This window comes from Theropithecus gelada, chromosome 1 (genome assembly GCF_003255815.1).
Source record: "Theropithecus gelada isolate Dixy chromosome 1, Tgel_1.0, whole genome shotgun sequence".
Classification (NCBI taxonomy): domain Eukaryota; kingdom Metazoa; phylum Chordata; class Mammalia; order Primates; family Cercopithecidae; genus Theropithecus; species Theropithecus gelada.
The window spans coordinates 163717275-163724800 of NC_037668.1; the positions used below are offsets into that span (position 1 = coordinate 163717275).

At 47.2% G+C, this 7526-nt stretch overlaps 1 pseudogene; it reads right to left on the reverse strand.

The window, feature by feature from the left end:
* Positions 1–6625: 6625 nt before the first annotated feature.
* On the reverse strand, positions 6626–6934 carry LOC112623947 (annotated as a pseudogene).
* Between the last annotated feature and the right edge of the window lie 592 nt (positions 6935–7526).

Genomic DNA, 7526 nt, shown 5'->3' on the forward strand with positions numbered 1-7526 from the left:
GGATGGGGCGGTCGCATACCCCAGCCCTGGCTAGGGTATGTGACCCTGCATACTAGGTATGTGACCACGCACACTAAGGGATGTGACCATGCAACCCCTTGCCCTGTAGGCCTGCACCTGAGGACGGGCCTTTGAGGCCCTCCAGGATGAGGCTGGTTAACCATTCACTGTGCTCCCAGGGTGAGGTAATCCAGTCTCCCCAGGGAGAGGCGAAACTTGCTGGTAAACCAGCCCAACCTGCACTGCAGGGCTGACGTCACCATCACTGAGCTAGCGAGCTAGCAGCTAGCGGAGGTTGCTGCTGGCCAGGCCACGGGTGGGTGGGAAACCTGCGGTTGGGGGTGGGGATGGGGAGTGGAAGATGGGGGATGGATTCTCTTGAGCTAAGGGCACATTCCTGACTAAATTCACCCCTAGGCTGCTCTGGTGGAAACCACCAGCTGGTCCCAGGGCCCTGGTGCTGCAGAAAGAACCGCAGGCTAAAGGGAAGAGATCTGTGGGAGCTCCTCCACCTAGTTTGAGGGGCATTTGATGGAAGGGGGCAACAGGTGGAGGGGAGTGACTCTGTAGATGGTGAGAACATGGGAACTCCTGCAGAGAAAGCCCTGATTTAGGAGGCTACAGACCCTCGGTCCTGGCTCTGCCATACCACGCCCCATGCCTGCTGGGTGACTTCCACCTCCGTTCCCCAGATAAGGACAGACCATACGTTCCTTGGCGCCCTCTCTCTGCTTTTAAGTGCCAGCTGCTTACATAGATGATCTCATTTCATCCTCAGAACCACCCCAAGAGATGGCTGTGAGGATCAGTCGCATGTGGGAGGTGGGGAAGCTGAGGCAGGAGCAGTGGGTACTTACCATGGATTACCCAGCAGTCAAGGCTGACTGAGGACTTTAACCCAGGCAGACTGGCTCTGGCACCCGCAGCCACAATGCCATCCTGCCTGGGCCCCAGCTGACCTCTTCTGGGACCTGTCCCCCAGCCCTCTCCCGTCTGGCATCTCATATCCTCCTCCTTCCTCCCTGCCTTTTCATATCCAATTCCTTGGAAGCCCTAGTTCTCAGAGAGGAAGACTTATGAAGCGTTGATTCACACAGCTTCCCTATCCAGCCCAAGGGTATAATGAAGAAGAAAAGCCAATCAGTAGCAAAGAGGTCAACCTTTTGCCCACTGATTAGAGCTAAAGGTCCTCAGCCTTGCCAGAGGTCACCAATCAGAGGTTCAAAGATGATAATTAGTGGCCACCAATTTCTCAATGAAGTATCAGGTAGATGCATTCATTCATTTGATAAACTGTTTATTGAATGTCTTCAGTGGTTGGCACTGTGAGCAAAGCGGGCAAAATGCCATGCCCTCATGGAGTGTTCATTTTAGTCGGGGGGAGAAAGACAATTAAAAACAGCAAAAATAGATAAATATTTTGTGTATCTGAGTGTGATAAATGCTATGGAGAAAAATAAAACCAAGAAAGAAGATAGGGAGGCGGGCAGGGCTGGGGTGGGCAATGGGTTACAATTATTTTTTAATTATTTTGGTTTTTTAAAAATTATTATTATACTTTAAGTTCTATGGTACATGTGCACAACATGCAGGTTTGTTACACAGGTATACATGTGCCATGTTGGTTTGCTGCACCCATCAACTTGTCATTACATTAGGTACTTCTCCTAATACTATCCTACCCGTCTTTTGTTGTTGTTGTTGTTGTTTTTAAGAGACTGGGTCTTGCTGGGCGAGGTGGCTCATGCCTGTAATCCCAGCACTTTGGGAGGCTGAGGCAGGCGGATCACGAGGTCAAGAGATCAAGACCACCCTGGCCAACATGGTGAAACCTCATCTCTACTAAAAATACAAAAATTAGCTGGGCATGGTGGTAGGCGCCTGTAATCCCAGCTACTTGGGAGGCTGAGACAGGAGAACTGCTTGAAACTGGGAGGTGGAGGTTGCAGTGAGCTGAGATCGCGCCGTCTTGTACTCCAGCCTGGGCAACAAGAGTGAAACTCCATCTCAAAAAAGAAAAAAAGAGAGAGAGAGAGACTGGGTCTCACTCTCTTGTCCAGGCTGGAGTGCAGTGGTGCAATCATAGCATACTATAGCCTTTCACTCCTGGGCTCAAGCCATCCTCCTGCCTCAGCCTCTTGAGTAGCTAGGACTACAAGCGTGTACCACCATCCTAAGTTTGTTTTGTTTTGTTTTTTGAGATGGAGTCACACTCTGTTGCCCAGGCTGGAGTGCGGTGGCACAGTCTTGGTTCACTGCAGCCTCTGCCTCCCAGGTTCAAGCGATTCTCTTGCCTCAGCCTCCTGAGTAGCTAGGACTACAGGTGTGCACCACCATGCCCAGCTAATTTTTGTATTTTTAGTAGAGACAGGGTTTCACCATGTTGGCTAGACTGGTCTTGAACTCCTGACCTCAAGTGATCTGCCTGCCTCGGCCTCCCAAAGTGCTGGGATTACAGGCATGAGCCACTGTGCCTGGCCCTCGCTAACTTTTAAAATTTTTTTGTAGAGGCCGGGTGCAGTGGCTCACACCTGTAATCCCAACACTTTGGGAGGCCGAGGCAGGTGGATCACCTGAGGTCGGGCGTTTGAGACCATCCTGATCAACATGGAAAAACCCCGTCTCTACTAAAAATGCAAAATTAGCTGGGCATGGTGGCGCATGGCTGTAATCCCAGCTACTCGAGAGGCTGAGGCAGGAGAATCGCTTGAACCTGGGAGGTGGAGGTTGCGGTGAGCCGACATCGTGCCATTGCACTCCAGCCTGGGCAACAAAAGTGAAACTCCATCTCAAAAAAAAAAAAAAAAAAAAAAATTTGTAGAGACTGGAATCTCCCTATGTTGACCAGGCTGATCTCAAACTCTCAGCCTCAAGCGATCCTCCCTAGGCCTCCCAAAGTGCTAAGATTACAGGTGTGAGCCACTGCGCCAAGCCTGTTTTTAAGATGGGGGAAATTATAATACGTTTATATGCCAATGTAAATAATCAAGTAAAAAGGAAATTTTTGAGAAGGGGGAGAGTTGCTGGAGCACTGTCCTTGGGTAGGCGAGACGGGAGGGGATTTAGTGCTCAAGCAGAGGGGTTGACCTCAGCCAGGAGCTCAGCCAGTCATCTGCAGTAACAGGAGAGAAGGCAGAGGGTTTAGGTGTGAAGGCGGGTAGGCGGGTGGGTGCAGGGGTGAGACATTGGAGGGAGTCCTCCTCTGGTCACTTCCATTTTCTCAGTGAACTAGGAGGCAAGATCCTCCACCGAGTGAGAAGTGGAAAGGAGATGAAGGTTTGATAAGAGAGAAGGTATAAAGTATTCCTCTGAGAAAACAAGAAGGTGAGTCAACTTGGGAAATGTAGTATGATTGTCAGGTAACACTAGGGCCCACATAAAATTCATGATCAATAATTTAGAGAAGCATTTCTCAATCTCAGCATTATTGACATTTTAGGCCAGTTAAGTCTTTGTTGTGGGGAGCTGGCCTGTGAGCTACAGGATGCTTAACATGGCTGGGCTCTCTACCCACTAAATACCCGTGGCACTTACCGTCAGGTGTGATCATAAAAATGTCTCCAAACACTGATGTCCCTGATGGGGGCGGGGGCTGGGTGTGCCAGGTACAAAGCTGCTTCCTATGGAGAACCACCGATTTAGACTGAGAACAGTCAATGTGTCTGTTGATCAGCACAGGTGCATACTTGGAATGGATGGAGGGTTGGATTTTATCAAGATTGCAGTTCTGCCAAGCGAGAAGCGCAAAGCAAAAGGGGCCAAGAGAGTTGAGGGTTTCTGGAAGAAAGTGATTGTAACGATAGATCATAAAATTTAATCTGGGTAAAGAGGGGAGAGAAAACATGAAGGGATGAGGGACAGAGAAAAGACAGAATGGTCAATGGATTAGATATCCCTGTGAAACTGAAGGGGTGCTGGAGTTATAATTCCACAGAGGTGAGCGATAAAAATGAGAGGCAGTGGCCAGAGTGAAATTGAGAATATTAAGGTGTTCAGTGTCTGGTAATGACAAGGTTTAAGAGATGACCAAGGGAGTCTGTAGTTGAATTAATGTGGAGGACAAACCCCCTGAAGTCTTAACAAAGGGTTTTTCAGTCACATCCTTGATTTCATCTTTAGACAATGTTTCCTGACAGTGCCCTGGATCTTCTCTTTGCCTGGAAATGATTTCTTTTGTTTTGTCTTAAGTCCATAGGGCTATTTTTTTTTTTTTTTTTTGAGACAGAGTCTCGCTCCGTCACCCAGGCTGGAGTGCAATGGCACAATCTCAGCTCACTGCAACCTCCGCCTCCCAGGTTCAAGCGATTCTCCTGCCTCAGCCTCCCAAGTAGCTAGGATTACAGGCACACGCCACCATGCCCAGCTAATATTTTTTTTTTTTTAAGTAGAGATGGAGTTTCACCATGTTGGCAAGCCTGGTCTTGAACTCCTGACCTCAGGTGATCCACCCGCCTCAGCCTCCCAAAGTGCTGGGATTACAGGAGTGAGCCACCGTGCCCAGCAGGACTATATATATATATATGTATGTATGTTTGTATTTTTTTTTTTTTTTTTTTTAGACAAGGTCTTGCTCTGTCACCCATGCTGGAGTGCAGTGGTGCGATCATGTCTCACTGCAGCCTTGACTTCCTGGGCCCAATTGATCCTCCTGCCTCAGTCTTCCAAAAGGCTGGGATTACAGGTGTGAGACAATATGCCCACCATAGTGTCTTTTTTTGTACTGGGATTACAGGCATGAGCCATTGGGCCTGGCCTACGAGCATCTTTTGACATTTGATACTATTGACCACTTCTACCTTGAGGTTTCTACTTCTTAGGTCTCTCTGACACCATCCTCCCTCGTTTCTGTTTTCTTCCTACCTAGGTGATCTCACCTTCTCAATCTACCAGCCCTTCTTTCTCCATTTAGCCTCTAAACATACAGAAGTTCTATCCCTGGACTATTTTCCCCTGTATTTTTCTGCCCATTTTCCCTGATTTGTGTTCAAACCCTTAGCTTCAACTATCATTTAAATGCTTCAAGACCCTAAAAGCTACTTTTTGACCCAAGCCTCCCTCCTGAACATCTGCCGGCAGAACATCTCAGGCCCCTCAAAGCACAGTAATCAGATCCAGCACCCAGTCTGCTCTTCCCCCTGAAGACCAGAACCCAGCCTACCCAGCCACATGTCAGACTCTCTGTGTTATCTTGACTTTGCCCTCCCCTTCACCACTCACCAAGTCCTGCCCTTTAGACCTCTGTGATGTCTCCTGATCCCTTGCTCCACTCCAGTCATCATCTCTGCTGTCATCGCTGCCACTGAGGCCCTCATCCCCTTTTCATGGGAACTGTAACAGCTTTCTGGGTGGTGTCCTTTCTTCAGTACTATCCCATCATGCTACCCTCCACATTGCCATCAGTAAGACATTACCAAAAAGCTATTTTGACTCTGTTATCTTACATTTCATGATCTACGAATCTCTCAGCCTCATTTCTGGCCACTCCTTCCCGAAATGCTAGGCTCCTATCCTATTCAATTTCTTCCTGTCCTCTGTTTAAATCATACCATTTCATGCACCTTGACCTTTGCACGTGATGTTATTTCTGCCTAGGTGACCCCCATCTCTGTGCCCTGGTGAGTTCCTACTTATCTTCCCAGAACCCCCATGCACCTGGTTCCAGAGTCTGTGCTGTTCTCTGTGGTTTCAGTGTCACTATAGATACTTTTGTCATACAATTATTCCCATTATGTGTTAAGCATCTGTTTACTCATGTAACCTCAAGAGGGGAGAGTCCTTGTCCTCGTCTTGGTTTCTTTTATATCATCAATGCCTGGCACAAAGCAGATTCTTCAATGACTCAACATTTTTAATGAAGGCATAGTATTCCATATTAGAAATAGATGAGTCATACTTTGGTTAACTCACTCCAAATATAGACACGTTGTTTATTTTACCTTTTTTGAATTACTAATGTTTATTTTTCAAAACGAAGGAAGCATTTTCTTTTTTTTTTTTCTGAGGAAACACCAATTTTAATTTAAAGAGAACAAAATCAGAAAAATATCTGTGAGAATAATGGAGCAAAACAAGTCCTGAAAAAGAGTCCTGCATCTTGGTCATGTTTATTGGAAGAGCTTGAGAAAAATGAAAATACCATTTAGCTTAAGAAGTTGTGAGTTAGGCCGGGTGCAGTAGCTCACGCCTGTAATCCCAGCACTTTGGAAGGCCAACGTGGGCCAATCACGAGGTCAGGAGATCGAGACCATTCTCACTAACATGGTGAAACCCGGTCTCTACTAAAAATACAAAAAATGAGGCGGGCGTGGTGGCAGGCCCCTGTAGTCCCAGCTACTAGGGAGGCTGAGGCAGGAGAATGGCGTAAACCCGGGAGGCGGAGCTTGCAGTGAGCCGAGATCTCACCACTGCACTCCAGCCTGGGTGATACAGCGAGACTCCATCTCAAAAAAAAAAAAAGAAGAAGTTGTGAGTTATCTGCAAATCAACTGGTCTCAGGAGTGGAAGAATCCCTGTAATTATTTCTTAATATCAACATGTATGCAGGTTTCTCTTTTGAATGTCTTCTACATTTAGAGCGGCCACTGTGCAAAGTCTCCTGCTTTCCATACAGGACAAATTCTTTGTTTCAGCCAACTCTCAGTGGAGGGGCAACCAGGACAACGCCATCTCCCCGGACAAGGAGCATTGGAAGATTCCGTTTTGTTGATTTATGTATCTCTTCATATGTTTCTTCATCAATTTCTATACTAGTCACAGTGTCTTCCACACCTCCCAAGGTCATATTTAAATGTTGATCATAAGCATGTGATCTGCCTCGAAGCTCTCAGTCATTTCTCATTTTCACATCAATTCGCTCATCTAGGCTGAGCCTGGTAAGATCCAGGGGCTCCTCTACAGTGCTGGTAGTTTGATGCTGGTCTATGTCTTCCGCCATGTTTCAAACCCTGCGCCCTTTCCCGCCTCATTTTCTTCTTCTTTCTTTTTTTTTTCCCTTCCAACTACATCCTACATGATGTCTTCTTTTTTATTTTAACATAAATACAGACTTTTTATAAAGGAAAATTCAGGCAATATGGAAAGGCATTAAGACAAAAGTAAAAATTATGCATCGTATCGTTATCCAAAGATAGTTGTTGTTATTAAGCTGATAGCATCCTCCCAGGCTGTTTTCTTTTTTCTTTTCTTTTCTTTTCTTTTTTTTTTTTTTTTGAGACGAAGTCTCACTCTTTTCCCTCAGGCTGGAGTGCAATGACGTGATCTCGGCTCACTGCAACCTCCCCTCCCAGGTTCAAGCAATTCTCCTACCTCAGCCTTCTGAGTAGCTGGGATTACAGGCGCCTGCCACCACGCCCGGCTAATTTTTTTTTTTTTTTTTTTTTGAGACGGAGTCTCGCTCTGTCGCCCAGGCTGGAGTGCAGTGGCGCGATCTCGGCTCACTGCAAGCTCCCCCTCCCGGGTTCACGCCATTCTCCCGCCTCAGCCTCCGAGTAGCTGGGACTACAGGCGCCCGCCACCACGCCCGGCTA